The sequence below is a fragment of the Cervus elaphus genome, chromosome X, assembly GCF_910594005.1.
Source record: "Cervus elaphus chromosome X, mCerEla1.1, whole genome shotgun sequence".
NCBI lineage: Eukaryota > Metazoa > Chordata > Mammalia > Artiodactyla > Cervidae > Cervus > Cervus elaphus.
This window is the reverse complement of record NC_057848.1, coordinates 160,067,798-160,081,554: the sequence shown is the minus strand read 5'-3', so window position 1 is coordinate 160,081,554 and position 13,757 is coordinate 160,067,798. Positions and strand designations below refer to the sequence as shown.

Sequence of the window (13,757 nt, the reverse complement as noted above, 5' to 3'; positions counted from 1 at the left end):
TAAAGAATCCACCTGCAATGTGGGAGACCTGGGTTCGATCCCTGGGTTCGATCCCTGGGTTGGGAAGATCCTCTGGAGAAGGGAATGTCAACCCACTCTAGTATTCTTGCCTGGAGAATTCCCATGGACAGAGGAGCCTTGCAGGCCACAGTCCATGGGGTCACAAAGAGTTGGACATGACTGAGTGACTAAGCACCCCACTTTTTTTTTCCATTTATTTTTATTAGTTGGAGGCTAATTACTTTACAATTTTGTAGTGGTTTTTGCTATACATTGACATGAATCAGCCATGGATTTACATGTGTTCCCCATCCCTATCTCCCCTCCCACCTCCCTCTCTACCCGATCCCTCTGGGTCTTCCCAGTGCACCAGCCCCGAGCACTTGTCTCATGCATCCAGCCTGGGCTGGTGATCTGTTTCACCCTTGATAATATACATGTTTCGATGCTGTTCTCTCGAAACATCACACCCTTGCCTTCTTCCACAGAGTCCAAAAGTCTGTTCTATATATCTGTGTCTCTTTTTCTGTTTTGCATATAGGGTTATCGTTACCATCTTTCTAAATTCCATATATATGCGTTAGTATACCATATTGGTGTTTTTCTTTCTGGCTTACTTCACTCTGTATAATGGGCTCTAGTTTCATCCATCTCATTAGAACTGATTCAAATGAATTCTTTTTAATGGCTGAGTAATATTCCATGGTGTATATGTACCACAGCTTCCTTATCCATTCGTCTGCTGATGGGCATCTAGGTTGCTTCCACGTCCTGGCTATTATAAACAGTGCTGCGATGAACATTGGGGTGCACGTGTCTCTTTCAGATCTGGTTTTCTCGGTGTATATGCCAGAAGTGGTATTGCTGGGTCATATGGCAGTTCTATTTCCAGTTTTTAAAGAAATCTCCACACTGTTCTCCATAGCGACTGTACTAGTTTGCATTCCCACCAACAGTGTAAGAGGGTTCCCTTTTCTCCACACGCTCTCCAGCATTTATTGCTTGTAGACTTTTGGATAGCAGCCATCCTGACTGGCGTGTAATGGTACCTCATTGTGGTTTTGATTTGCATTTCTCTGATGATGAGTGATGTTGAGCATCTTTTCATGTGTGTGTTCACCATCTGTATGTCTTCTTTGGAGAAATGTCTGTTTAGTTCTTTGGCCCATTTTTTGATTGGGTCATTTATTTCCTGGAATTGAGCTGCAGGAATTGCTTGTATATTTTTGAGATTAATCCTTTGTCTGTTGCTTCGTTTGCTATTATTTTCTCCTAGTCTGAAGGCTGTCTTTTCACCTGCTTATATTTTCCTTTGTTGTAAGCACCCCATTTTATATGATGGACTTGAGCATCTGCAGAATTTAATATCCACAGGGGGTCGTGGAAGCAATCTTCTGCAATACTGAGGGGCATTTAGGTTGTTTCCAATTTTTGTTTTACTTTGAATGAAACTGCTGTGAACATTCTTGTGTGTATCTTCTGGTGGACAATGAGCACTCACTTCAGTTGAGTGCATACCCAGGAGTGGATTTTTTGGCTGTTAAGGCAGATATATGTTTACTGTGTTAGAAACTGCTAAGCAGTACTTCAAAGTGGGTGTTCCCCAATTAATTACCTCAGAATCTCTGAGAGCGGAACCCTCTCTGAATGACAGGTATCATTTAGAATCTTGCTTGGTGATTCTGATGTCCAGTGAGAATGAGGACTTCCGTAGCCCAGCCTTAATGCCCAGGCATGTGTCTTTGTGATCATCTCAACCCCCCAAAAACAATCCATTTACTGTCCAAAATAGGGAAATCTTTCCTTGTCCATAGATCTGAGAAGGAGTGGAGATTTGTTCTCTGGGGGTTGCCTCCTAGTTCTTTTCTTTTGTTGTACCCATCAGGGGGATTACATTAACTGCCTTACTTCTCACCAAATCCCTGAACACAGGAGCAGAAGGCATTGTCCTGTGCAAATGGGATTTTATGCATCAGGAAATATGAAGTGTGAGGATGGGCCAGAGAGCTCTTTCAGGCTTCCTGACAGTATCTTATCACATGAGCATGAGAATGCTGCAGAAATTCACCTCCTTTTAGTGTTTTTCTGCCTAATTATGCTAAAGAACTGTCATTTTCTTTTTTAATCTGTCAGTGTTTAGAACTGACTTTGCTTAAAAGAAATTTTACAAGCAACATGGCCCATTTACTTATGGTTCATCTGAATTAATAAGGACAGCTAATATTTATTTAGCAGTTACTATGAGCAAGGCACCCTGCTATGTGAATTTTCTCTCAAATGAATTTTCTCTCAAAATAAGCCAGCGAGCTCAGGAGCTATTATCAAGCCCATTTTACGGATGAGGAGAGTAGGGTTTTGAGAGCTTAAGTAACTTCCCCAAATTCATGTGCTGATACATTATAGAGCTGGGATTCAAACCCTTGCATTGTTACATCAGAGATGGAACTCTTACTCACTAATTATGCCACCTCTTCTTAACCAGTCTGAGATTTTGAGAGCTGTTTATGGTCCACACTATAGACCTCTTTGAGTTGCCCATCTCCTGGAAAGAAGATGCCAAATAATGGTGATGTGTTGAATAATGGAACAGCATGGAATGGATGAAAAGCCAAACTTGGCCTTTGTTGTTGTTTGTTGTTCAGTCATTGAGTCATGTCCAACTCTTTGCAACACCATGGACTGCAGGATTCCAGACTTCCCTGTCCTCCACTCTCTCCCAGAGTTTGTTCAAACTCATGTCCATTGAGTCGGTGATGCCATCCAAACATCTCATCCTCTGTACATCTCCTTAAAAGAGTTGCTAGTCAGCCAGATAGTTTTTCAGGAGAGGACAAAAAAGCCCAAGGAAGCAGATAAAGCAGTTGGAAGGTTGCACAACTTCCCTTCTCATTCTCCATTCTGTGTAAATGGTTTTATCCACAACTAGAACTAAAACTTTAAATGGGGACAACTCTAGAATTTTTATTCAGAATAGTTCTGAGCCACACCAACTGCTTATTTGATCCCTCTGCTTGAATATCTCATCTGGAGAAGGAAATGGCAACCCACTCCAGTATTCTTGCCTGGAGAATCCCAGGGACGGGAGCCTGGTGGGCTGGCGTCTGTGGGGTCGCACAGGGTCGGACACGACTGACGCAACTTAGCAGCTTGAATATCTCATAGGCACCTCAAATGTAACATTGTCCAAAGTGGAATTTTTGACTCCCTCTCTTCTCCTCTCACAATTTGTTCCTTTTACAGTGTTCTTCATTCAGTAAATGTCACCTCCGTCCGCCATTACTTATGCCCCAAACTGGAATAACCTTTTTATTCCCCTTTTCCTTCTCTCACTTAATGTCATCACTAAGTCTTGTAGATTTCTGGCTCTAAAAGAATATATTCCAGCTGCCTGTGCTTGAGTCTTGGTTCTCCCACTGGGGACAAGTTTCTCAAACTCTCTATTCCTTAGTTTCCTCATCTGTTAAATGGTGCTAGTAGTACCTATCAGATAGGTTGGTATAAGGAAAGTTAACAACTATGACTCTTCTTTTTTTCTCTCTAAACCACACACTACTCCATGTCATGACTCTCTTCCCGATTTCTTAACTATTTCCTGACTGGTCTTCCCACAACCATTGGTGTCCTTTGGACCCATCATTTAAAGCAGTGGTTCTCAGCTGGGGCTTTCTTGCCACCATTTGCAGCTTCCCTAGGAATTCTTATGAGTAAAATTTCCTTCATCTCATCCCTTGTGCTGAAAGACAAATAGTATGGAAGGCGACATCACCTATTAGCTCAGGTGTTAAGTCTTTGAAGATCACTGACTTGTACTGAACTAACAGATTTCATCATTTCCAAAGCGTACATCCCCCCTCACACACCCAATTTAACATCTGTGAAACTGAGATGTGTATTATGCCTGATGGTAGGTCATGATTTAGTTGTTGTGTTTTTCTTTCTTAGTGGTATAGAAAATATTAATAGTTGTGTGTTTTAGAGTTAAGGACATCTTAGATTTGCTGAACTATAGCCACATGAGCACTGTGCTTAGAAAATGTTTTCTTGAGTCAGAAACAAAAGGGTTGATACCTGAAAGTGTTTAAGGATGAACTATAGGAATGGGATGAGGGTCCAGGGAGAAGCAATAGCATTTGCAAAATACCTGGAGTGGGAAGAGAGTGGTCTATCCAAGAAACCACATGTGGTTTAGGGAGGCAGGAGTGTAAAAAGCAGAGAATAATGAACCACTCTAAATGGATGTAAGGATTGCACAGAAATATTTGTGGAAAGTGCTTGGGACTTATAGGTGCTATAAATAATACTTTGCTTTTGTTTGTTTTGTGGACAAATGAATGAAAAAATTTATATTTCATTGGTTCTTTGACATTCACTTTTTCCCACTTGTTAATCCCTCTGAAATTGGGATGCACCTTATAGGCTAGGGTGTTTCCTTATTTAATTGGCAACATTTCCTCCCATAAATGGTATCTTAGAATTGATGAAGCATGGTATGTAAAATCAGTTGATAAAACTGACACTTTGTCCCATTGTTCCTGAGTTATTAAGCTGAATTGCTTATCTCCCACATCTGATCTGTCCACTTGGAACTTTTTTTTTTTAATCTGATTTTCCAACTCCAGACTTAGATTACTTAGATTATGGGTCACATGGCCTGATCACTTTTTGCCTAGACCCTTGATATCCATGAGGTCCTGTGGGGCTGACCTGAATGACAGTGGGCTTCTTGAATCCTGTGTGAAAAGGAACAGATGGGCGTTTGAAGTAATGAAAGCTCGTACAAGTATTTTCCAAGCTTTAAAATTTGTCCATCCAACCAATGTTATTTGAGCACCTATTATCTGCTAGACCAGGGGTTGGTAATCTATGGTCTGCAAGCCAAATCAAGACCAATGCCTGGTTTTGTAAATAAACTTTTATTGGAACTCAGTCATTCTCACTTGCTTCCTAGGTGACTCAGTGGTAAAGAATCTGCCTGCCAATGCAGGAGATGCTGGAGACGCAGGTTCGATCACTGCGTTGGGAAGCTCCCATGGAGGTGGAAATGGCAACCCACTCCGATATTCTTGCCTGGAGAATACCATGGACAGAGGAGCCTGGCAGGCTACAGATCATGAGATAGCAAAGAGTTGGACGTGACTGAGTGACTGAGTATGCACGCGTGGTCACATATTTACATGTGGTGTATAGCTGCTTGGGGCTATGAACAGTAGAGTTGAGTAGCTCCAACAGAGATTGTATGACTTGCAAAACCAAAATATTTACTATCTGGTTCTTTATTGGACTAGTTTATCCTCTTGGGGAATCAAGAGGAAGCCCTATCTTAAATGAACAATCAAAGAAAATATACAATCTCATAAAAAATTTTTCATTTTATATTGAAAAGCATACATTATAACCCAGGAAAACATAGGCCTTGTATATCTATGAATGTATGTATGACATGAGTTTGAGCAAGCTCCAGGAGTTAGTGATGGACAGGAAAGCCTGGCGTGCTGCAGTCCATGGGGTCACAAAGAGTTGGACGTGACTGAGCGACTGAACTGAACTGATGACTAGTATGGTGCTTGGCATAGAGTGGTTGCTTGCAGTAGATTCAAGATGGCATCTTTCAACATATAGATGAGCAGTAGGCACATGAAAGGATGCTCAGCATCACTGATTATTAGAGAAATGCAAATCAAAACTACAACGAGGTACCACCTCACACTAGTCATATTGGCCATCAGTAAAAAATCTGCAAAGAACAAATGCTGGAGAGGATGTGGAGAATAGGGAACCCTCCTCCTACACTGTTAGTGGGAATGTAAATTGGTACAGCCACTATGGAAAACAGCATGGAGGATCCTCAGAAAACTAAAAATTGAATTACCATATGATCCAGCAATTGCACTCCTGGGAATATACCTGGACAAAAGTATAATTCAAAAAGATAAGTGCACCCCAATGTTCATAGCAGCACTGTTCACAGTAGCCAAAATATGGAAAAAACCTAAATGTCCCTCAACAGAGGAAGAGATAAAGAAGATGTGGTACATATATACAATGGAATACTACTTGGCCATGAAAAAGAATGACATAATGCCATTTGCAGCAACATGGATGCAATAGGAGATTATCATACTAAGTGAAGTAAGTCAGAAAGACACATCAAGGATATCACTTACATGTGGGATCTGAAATATGGCACGGATGAACCTATCGACAAAGCAGAAACAGACTCATAGACATAGAGAACAGACATGTGCTTGTCAAGGTGTGGGGGACGGGAAGGGAAAGCAGTGGGCTGGGAGTCAGGGGTTGGTAGATGCAAACTATTACATTTACAATGGATAAACAACAAGGTCCTAATGTATACCACAGGGAACTATATTTAATATCCTATGATAAACCATAATGGAAAAGAATATAAAAAAGAATGTACATATGTATATAACTGAGTCACTTTGTTATATAGCAGAGATTGGCATAATATTGTAAATCAGTTGTACTTCAGTTTAAAAAAAAATGGCTTCTTTTTTGTGACTCCTCCCACTGAGAGATGGAATCCATTTCTTCTTCCCTTCATTTAGAACTGGACTTAATGACTTTCTTAATCAATAAATTGTGGTAGAAGTGATGTTCTGAAACTCTGAGGCTAGGATATAATACACCTTGTAACTTTCTAAGCCTCTTGGAATGCTTGCTTTGAGGGAAACCAGTCAACTTATAAGAATTTTGACTATCATGAGGTTACCATGTTGGATGGGCCGTGTACAGGAACTCTAGTCAACAGTCTCAGCGGAGTCTAGCCTTACAGATATCACTGCCAGACATGTGCAAAAAGCCATCTGAAGCCCTCCAGACTGGCCCATTCACCAGCCGAATACCACTGAGTAATCTCAGTTGATAACATGAGGAGCAGAGGAATCAGCTGAGCACTGCCCAAATTCCTGACTCATAACATCATGAGATACAATAAAATGATTGTTGTTCTTTGAAGTGACTAAATTTTGGGGTGTTTTGTTGCTAAAAAGTCAATCACCAGTGCCATGTGCTCAGTCATACCTGACTCTGTGACATCATGGACGGTAGCCTGCCAGGCTCTTCTGTCCATGGAATTTTCCAGGCAAGAATACTCGAGTGGGTTGCCATTTCCTCCTCCAGGGATCTTCGTGACCCAGGGATCAAACCTGCGTCTCCTGCATTGCAGGTGGATTCTTTACCCACTGAACCATCAGGGAAACCCCAGATAGCCAGAACAATGCTCAATAAATATTTGTGACTTTGTTTACACAGTTAGGAAAGTGTAGAATCAGGACTAGAACTCAAGTCTCTTGATTCATGGTGTCTATGATATTTTAATTTCTGTTGCTAGTTGCCCAAGTTTAGCAGGATAATCTGATTCCTCTTAGACCTCTTTCAGTCTCTCCCAAGTTGAATCAGTTAGAGGCAAAAGAGCAATATGAGGAGCTTTGTGAAAGATGCTATCTAAAGACTGTTTTGGGGCCAGATGCTGGACAGCATAATGGGGTTTTGAAGGTTACCTCAGAAGGTTTCAGTGAGCCTACAGAATTCCGGATATGGTTCATTTGTATCAGAGGTCAGACACAATAATGAAGTTCAGTTTCTCTAGAAAGACTGATTAGGTTTGAATCTTAGATCTTCCTAATTAGATCTTAGATCTTAGATCTTACTAGTTAGGAAGCTTTGAATGAGTTACTTCCTTCATCTGTAAAATGATGGTAACATCAACACATAGATTGTTGTGAAGATGAAATGAACTAATCCATGCAAAGCAGCTGTAAGATTTTTAGCACTTAGTAAACATTCTTATCAAGAGAGTTGTTCTTAGTAGTAGTAAAGATCCCACTTTTGTCAGTTCTCAAACTTTCACCTAGAATTTTTTTAAACACATGACATGTATCTCGTTGTTCTTCAGGAACTACTGTATTGGCATATGTTTTTATTTGTGGATTAGTTGGAATAATTAATGTGTAGTCACTCACTTTTGGCGTGTTGTTCCACTGTGCATATATAATTTCTTTATGTTCTTGACATGCTGAACATCTGTCCTTTATCACTGCATTAAAGGCATTGGAATCTTTACAGTAAATTTGTTTTAGAACTACAACATTGGCCTTCCAGTTTGCTGAGCTCTTATGCATACTTTGCCAGCTCTGAAGAGCAGACACATCTGAAATACATTCATCTATCCTTCAGTTTTCTGGATCTGTCTGTTTTGTACCCTCAGTAGCTCAGTTCATTGAACTGCACTGTGGAACGGAGCTCAACTTAGTGACTTAAAGAGAACTTTGAGGAAGGCCTCATATGCTGCAGCCTCTAAGGAGCCTTTAGGGTGGTGGGTCTGCAATTGCATAAGGGAAGAGTGTAAAAGGAAGGGGTGGCTCCCTGTGGCTCCCCGGTGGCAGAGAGCTGCTTGCCTAACATTGCATGTGTTCCTCTGTGTTTCCCAGCCACCTGGGCAGGTAGGTTGAGATTGCGTTATGACCAATAGAATGTGGGCAGCAGTGAAATGTGCCACTTTCACACCTGGCCATAAGGTCTCTGTGTCGCCTCTCAACTGTTTCTTCCCTTCTTGCAGTAGCCCTAGAAATCTTGTGTTGAGATCATGGTGTGACAAGATCGTGGCACCTCCATCAGCTTTGATTCTTGAGTTGCTATATGGAGCAGAGTCCCATGAACTGGTGCTGGGTATGAAGTCTGAGAAAAAATAAATCTTTTTTGGGCCAGGCCACTGAGATTGGGAGTTAATTTGTTACTTAGCTTAGCCTGACTACTAGAGCCACAGTGACCCAGATACTTTGCTGGAGTAGAACACAAGTTTGGCATGAAGGGGAAATCAACCCACTTGAGAATAACATCTAATCTCCTCAGTTCCAGTCAGTACAAGAAAAGTCTTAATTACTGGTATGAACATGTCACTTCCCTTCCTAAAATATCCTTGATAGATTTCATATTTGTATTGTCTCCAGAGTCAAGTTTGAACTGTGTGAAGTCGCTTAGTCATGTCCGACTCTGTGCAACTCCGTGGACTGTAGCCCACCAGGCTCCTCCATCCGTGGGATTCTCCAGGCAATGGTACTGGAGTGGGTTGCCATTTTCTTCTCCAGGAGATCTTCCCAACCCAGGGATCGAACCCAGGACTGCCGCACTGTAGGCAGACGCTTTACCATCTGAGCCACCAAGGAAATCCTGGTGGATTTCCCTGAACTCTGTAGCCTCGGACAATTGAAGGACAGCTGAAATCTGCATTTATTTACTGATTCAGTTTTTTTTTTTCTTTTAATGTCCCCCTGAGTCCTTTCTGGAAAGCATTCACCCCAGCCAAACTGGTCCTACCAGGTATATCTCATGTTTAAGCCCACATTTGAGATTTTACCATTATAGCTTCATTGATTGAGCTATATGTTGATATTTTACATCCTTTTAAAATTTTTTAGTAGTTTTAGGACAGTCCTTCAAGAGAAGTATTATTATTCTTATTTCACACATAAGGAAATTGAGGCATCAGAGTATTGAAGTAACTCACTCAAGTCACACATCTAGGCAGTGGCTTCAAACCCAGATCTGTGTGGCCCCCAAACCCATGTTCTTTCCACTTTACCTCATGCTTCCTTCCTTCCTTGGAATCACATCTCTCAGAAGTTTCTCTTTGGAGGTATGTTCTATCCTTCCTGCAAGTTCAAGTCCACTCTGAGGCCCTCTCTCCCTTGCAGCATTTGAGGATGACTTTTCCTCTCCAGTCACTCTACTTGGATGCTGTGTGCCTCCCTTTAGTGCTTGACTTCTCATCATTTGTGCTTTCAGTACAATACCTTCTATAAAGTATACCTGAAAACAGCTGCAACTGGAGTTGTTTTAAAGAGAAACTTAGGAGCTTTGACTGCACTTGAAAAGCTAAGTTAGATCAAGAAGGAACAGTGAGAGATGGCTCTGTACTCTGTTTCTTATTCTCAGGCTTCTCACGGAAAATGCAAAGAATCAAAACTTGTTGGAACGCTAAAATGAGTACTGGAGAAGGTTTAAAACCAGAAATCCCTGGTGCTGAAGTCTGCAAGTGTTTGAAGGAGTGTAGGTGATCATAGGAGTATATTCTGGGAACCTATGAGTTCTTAGCTCAGTGAGTGGGACAGAGGTAAAAGAAGGTCAGGGTATTAGATGTTATTTCTAGTAGGACTAATGAGCTTTACTCTGATCCCCAAATTCTGAATTTCCATGAAACCTGACTAGGTTTGATTATTTAACTCACACTAGTTATTTTGTTCCACTCACTGAGATCCTGGACGCAATGGGGAGTGGATGAGTGATCAGTGAATTAGACTCATCCATCTCTCCTAGTTGGTTAACAAAGCATGGCTTAAAACCTGTAGCTACTAGGGCAGAAGGATTACTTTGGCCAGTTCCTGGGCGGCAGGGTGGGGGGGCAGTGGGAGGGAGGGTGAGAGCTAAAGTACACCACATATTTGACCTGGAAAATGGCTGAGTCACTTTTCTCAAAGCATGACTCTTTTTGAGGGCTTTTGAAGCCTGTCATTATGGGGAGGGGGGCAGACTGTGGGTGTAGGGCAACATATGGACATGATAGAAACTTTTTCTCTTCACCCTAAGTATAAAATTCAACTGTGTGTTATTCTAGCAGGTAGCAAAAGTCTTCCAAGCACTGGTCTTTCTGACTCATTTGAATTACTGAGTAAATCACATGCTTTGAGACTCTAGGTCATAGGAGTGGAGATGGGGAAGAGGAAGGTACAGGAAATGTCATCTCTTTCACAGTGTGCTAACTTGACAATGTTTCTCTGGTCTAAACTGACCATGATTTTATCCTTGCCTCTCCTTGTAAATGTTTCTTTTTTCAGAATTTTCAGCCAACAGCTTCCAAACTGTCATTTACAATTTACGGAAGGACAGAAGGTAGAATAGTCGTCAGCAAGCAGCATAATTATGTGCCAGGAAATGACACGGCAAATAGTCTAGCCTGGCAAGTGCTAGATGACTCTTTCCCTATCTTCTAGCTTCAGGCAGGAGCAGAACTATAACATCTGCTGATCTTTTTGTGACTCATTTTACACTTGGTGTTAAGATTACTAAAGAGTATATTTGGTCTAGAGATCAGGCAGACATTTATTTTTTAAAAAGCAAAGCAACAGAGAAATAGAAACCTGGAGAGTTGGGTGTTATGTTGTGTTATGTATGTTATGTTATATTATGCAGTCCTGTGCTGTGGTGTTCTGTGGTATGCTATGCTGTACAGTCCTGTGTGTTATGTTATGTTATGTTATGAAATGCTATTGTGTAATCCAGTGGTCCTTAAAGTGTGGCCCCTGATGCAGCCAGAGCTGCTTTACCTGGGTACTTGTTAGAAATGCAGTTTCCTGTGAGCCATCCAAGACCTACGGAATCAGAAACTCTGGGGCTAGACCCTAGCAATCTGAATTTTAGTAAGTCTTCCAGGTGATTTTGATCTGTGTTCTACTGTGAGAACCACTGATATATAGTAGATGGCAAGTAATCCTGCCTTGGTTTTAGTTGTTTACCAGTTACAAATAAAATTAGCTGCAAAAATCAAACCCCCCAAACCCCAGAAAACCTCACAAATAATGACTGTGTAAGAAAGAATGTTATTATTCTCACAAAATAAGAAGTGCCAAGGAAGACTTCCCAGATTATTATCCAGGGCTCAAAGATGATATCAAGGGATCCAGACTCATTCTAGCTTCCTATTTTCCCACTCTTAACAAGTGGCTTTGTCACCAGAGTTGTAAGATGGCTGCCGTGCCTCCAAGCATTACTTCTCTGTTCCAGACAGGGAGAAGAGAGAGGAACAAAGGGCTTCTACTATGTTTATTCAGGTAAAGTAACTCTGCTCAGGGATTCCTTTAGCCTTTATCTTGTGGCTAGAACCTGGTGATATGGTGAACTCTAACACTGGAAGTTAAATTGTTAGCCTTTTAGTCTTTATGATAAAGAAAGTCAAGGGAAAAGAGATAGAGGTAAGAATAGTTTGGAAGAAACCAATCCATACCATCTCTTTCAAGTTGCAACTTACAGCTAATTCTGTTGCTGCTTTCTTTCTTTCTTTTTTTTTGGCTGAAATTCTTGGGGTAGGTCATGATGGGAAAAGTCATCTTAATGTTAATAGAAAAATCAGATCAACAAATTGTCTTTCCATTTATACTGTAATTGTGAATTCTAATTCATTATGAAGGACAACTAAAGTTTTATATCCAAGCAATTATTTTACATTAGGTTAAAAGTTTGGCTGAGTTTGCCTTCTTGAGATTTACTTAGTGGAAGATTTGTAAAATAAGAGAAAATAAGAAATAATGTGAAATACTGGACAGCTACACATATTTTTGCTAATTACAGTAGAGAATCTGAAAATTTGAGTATTACAAGATATGCATCTATTATTTCTTTTTTTTTTTTTTTTTTTTTTTTGTCATCTATTATTTCTTTAAAACATAAACAATAATTAGAATTAGGCTCCAGGGCTGTCACATATAATCTCTCTTTATTGTAATGCATGATAATTGACTTATTTATAGTAAGAGTTGTTTCCAAATTAGTATAGCAGTGTTAAAGCTATTTATAGATCTCTGCAATACTATTTATTTCTCAAGAAAGCCATTCCACTCCTATTTTAAATGGTAAATTTTCCCAGACTCTGTTTAAAATATTACCAATTTTGATTTAATGCAGTACGAGTGTATGAGCTATTGTTGGACTCATTGGGGTTGCCATGGTAATTAATCATCTAGCTGACAAGAAGATGCTGAGGACCAGAGGAGAATCAATGTGACTAGGGTACAAGCATGTAGACATGTCAAAACAGAGATGGTTGGACACTAAGTTCTGTATTCTTTTCACATTCTCTGTATTCTAGCTTCCAAAGCACTGGTTTTCATTCTTTGACAAATGTCTGTAATTAAAACAATTTATTAGCACTCCCTTTTCTTAATCCCTGTCCTCCAGGTCAGGGGTTGGTAAACTATAGCCAGTGAACCAAGTCTGGCCCATCACCTATCTTGTTAGGGCTCATGAGGTAAGAATGTTTTTTATATTTTTAAATGTTTGAAACAAAAATTTCACAACATGAAAATTATTTGAAATTCAACTTTCAGTGCCCATAATTGAAGCTTTGTTGGAATACAGCCATGCCCATTTGTTTAATGTGTTGTCTATGGCTGCTTTCTTGTTGTAACAGCAGAGTAGAGTAGTTGCAACAGAGATCATGTGGCCTGCAAAGTCTAAAATATTTACTATCTGGCCCTTTACAGAAGAAATTTGCTGACCCTGCTCTAGATCAGTCCTGATCAAGGGGACTTTTGGAAATAGAAAGGAAAGCCCTGTTGTCTGAAATGCTAACATAGGCACCTCTGATCAGTCTTTCCTGCTTTTCTGCCATTTTTCATAGTAAATTCTCTTTCTGCAATTTTGAGTCTTGTTTGAACATGTAAAGGTGGGAGTTTATACCTATGCTATTGAAGATAGTAGATGCTAGCATGAGTGGCTTTTGAACACTTGAAATGTGGCTAGTGAAAACTGAAATGTGCTATAAATGTAAAGTATGCACCAGATTTTGAAGAATTAGTACAAAAAAGAATGTAAAATCTGTCATTAATATTTTTATATGATAATTTTTAGGATGTATTGGATTAAATGAAGTATTCACGTGTTCCTTGTTACTTTTTAATATGGCTGCTGAAAACATTAAAATTACATGTATGGCTTGTGTTACATTCCTTTGGACAGTGCTG

At 40.2% G+C, this 13,757-nt stretch overlaps 1 protein-coding gene across 1 annotated transcript in view; it reads left to right on the top strand.

Moving 5' to 3' along the window:
- Nucleotides 1-13,757, top strand: part of GRPR (gastrin releasing peptide receptor) — a 334,343-nt gene that overhangs the window by 117,088 nt on the left and 203,498 nt on the right. The window lies entirely within an intron of this gene.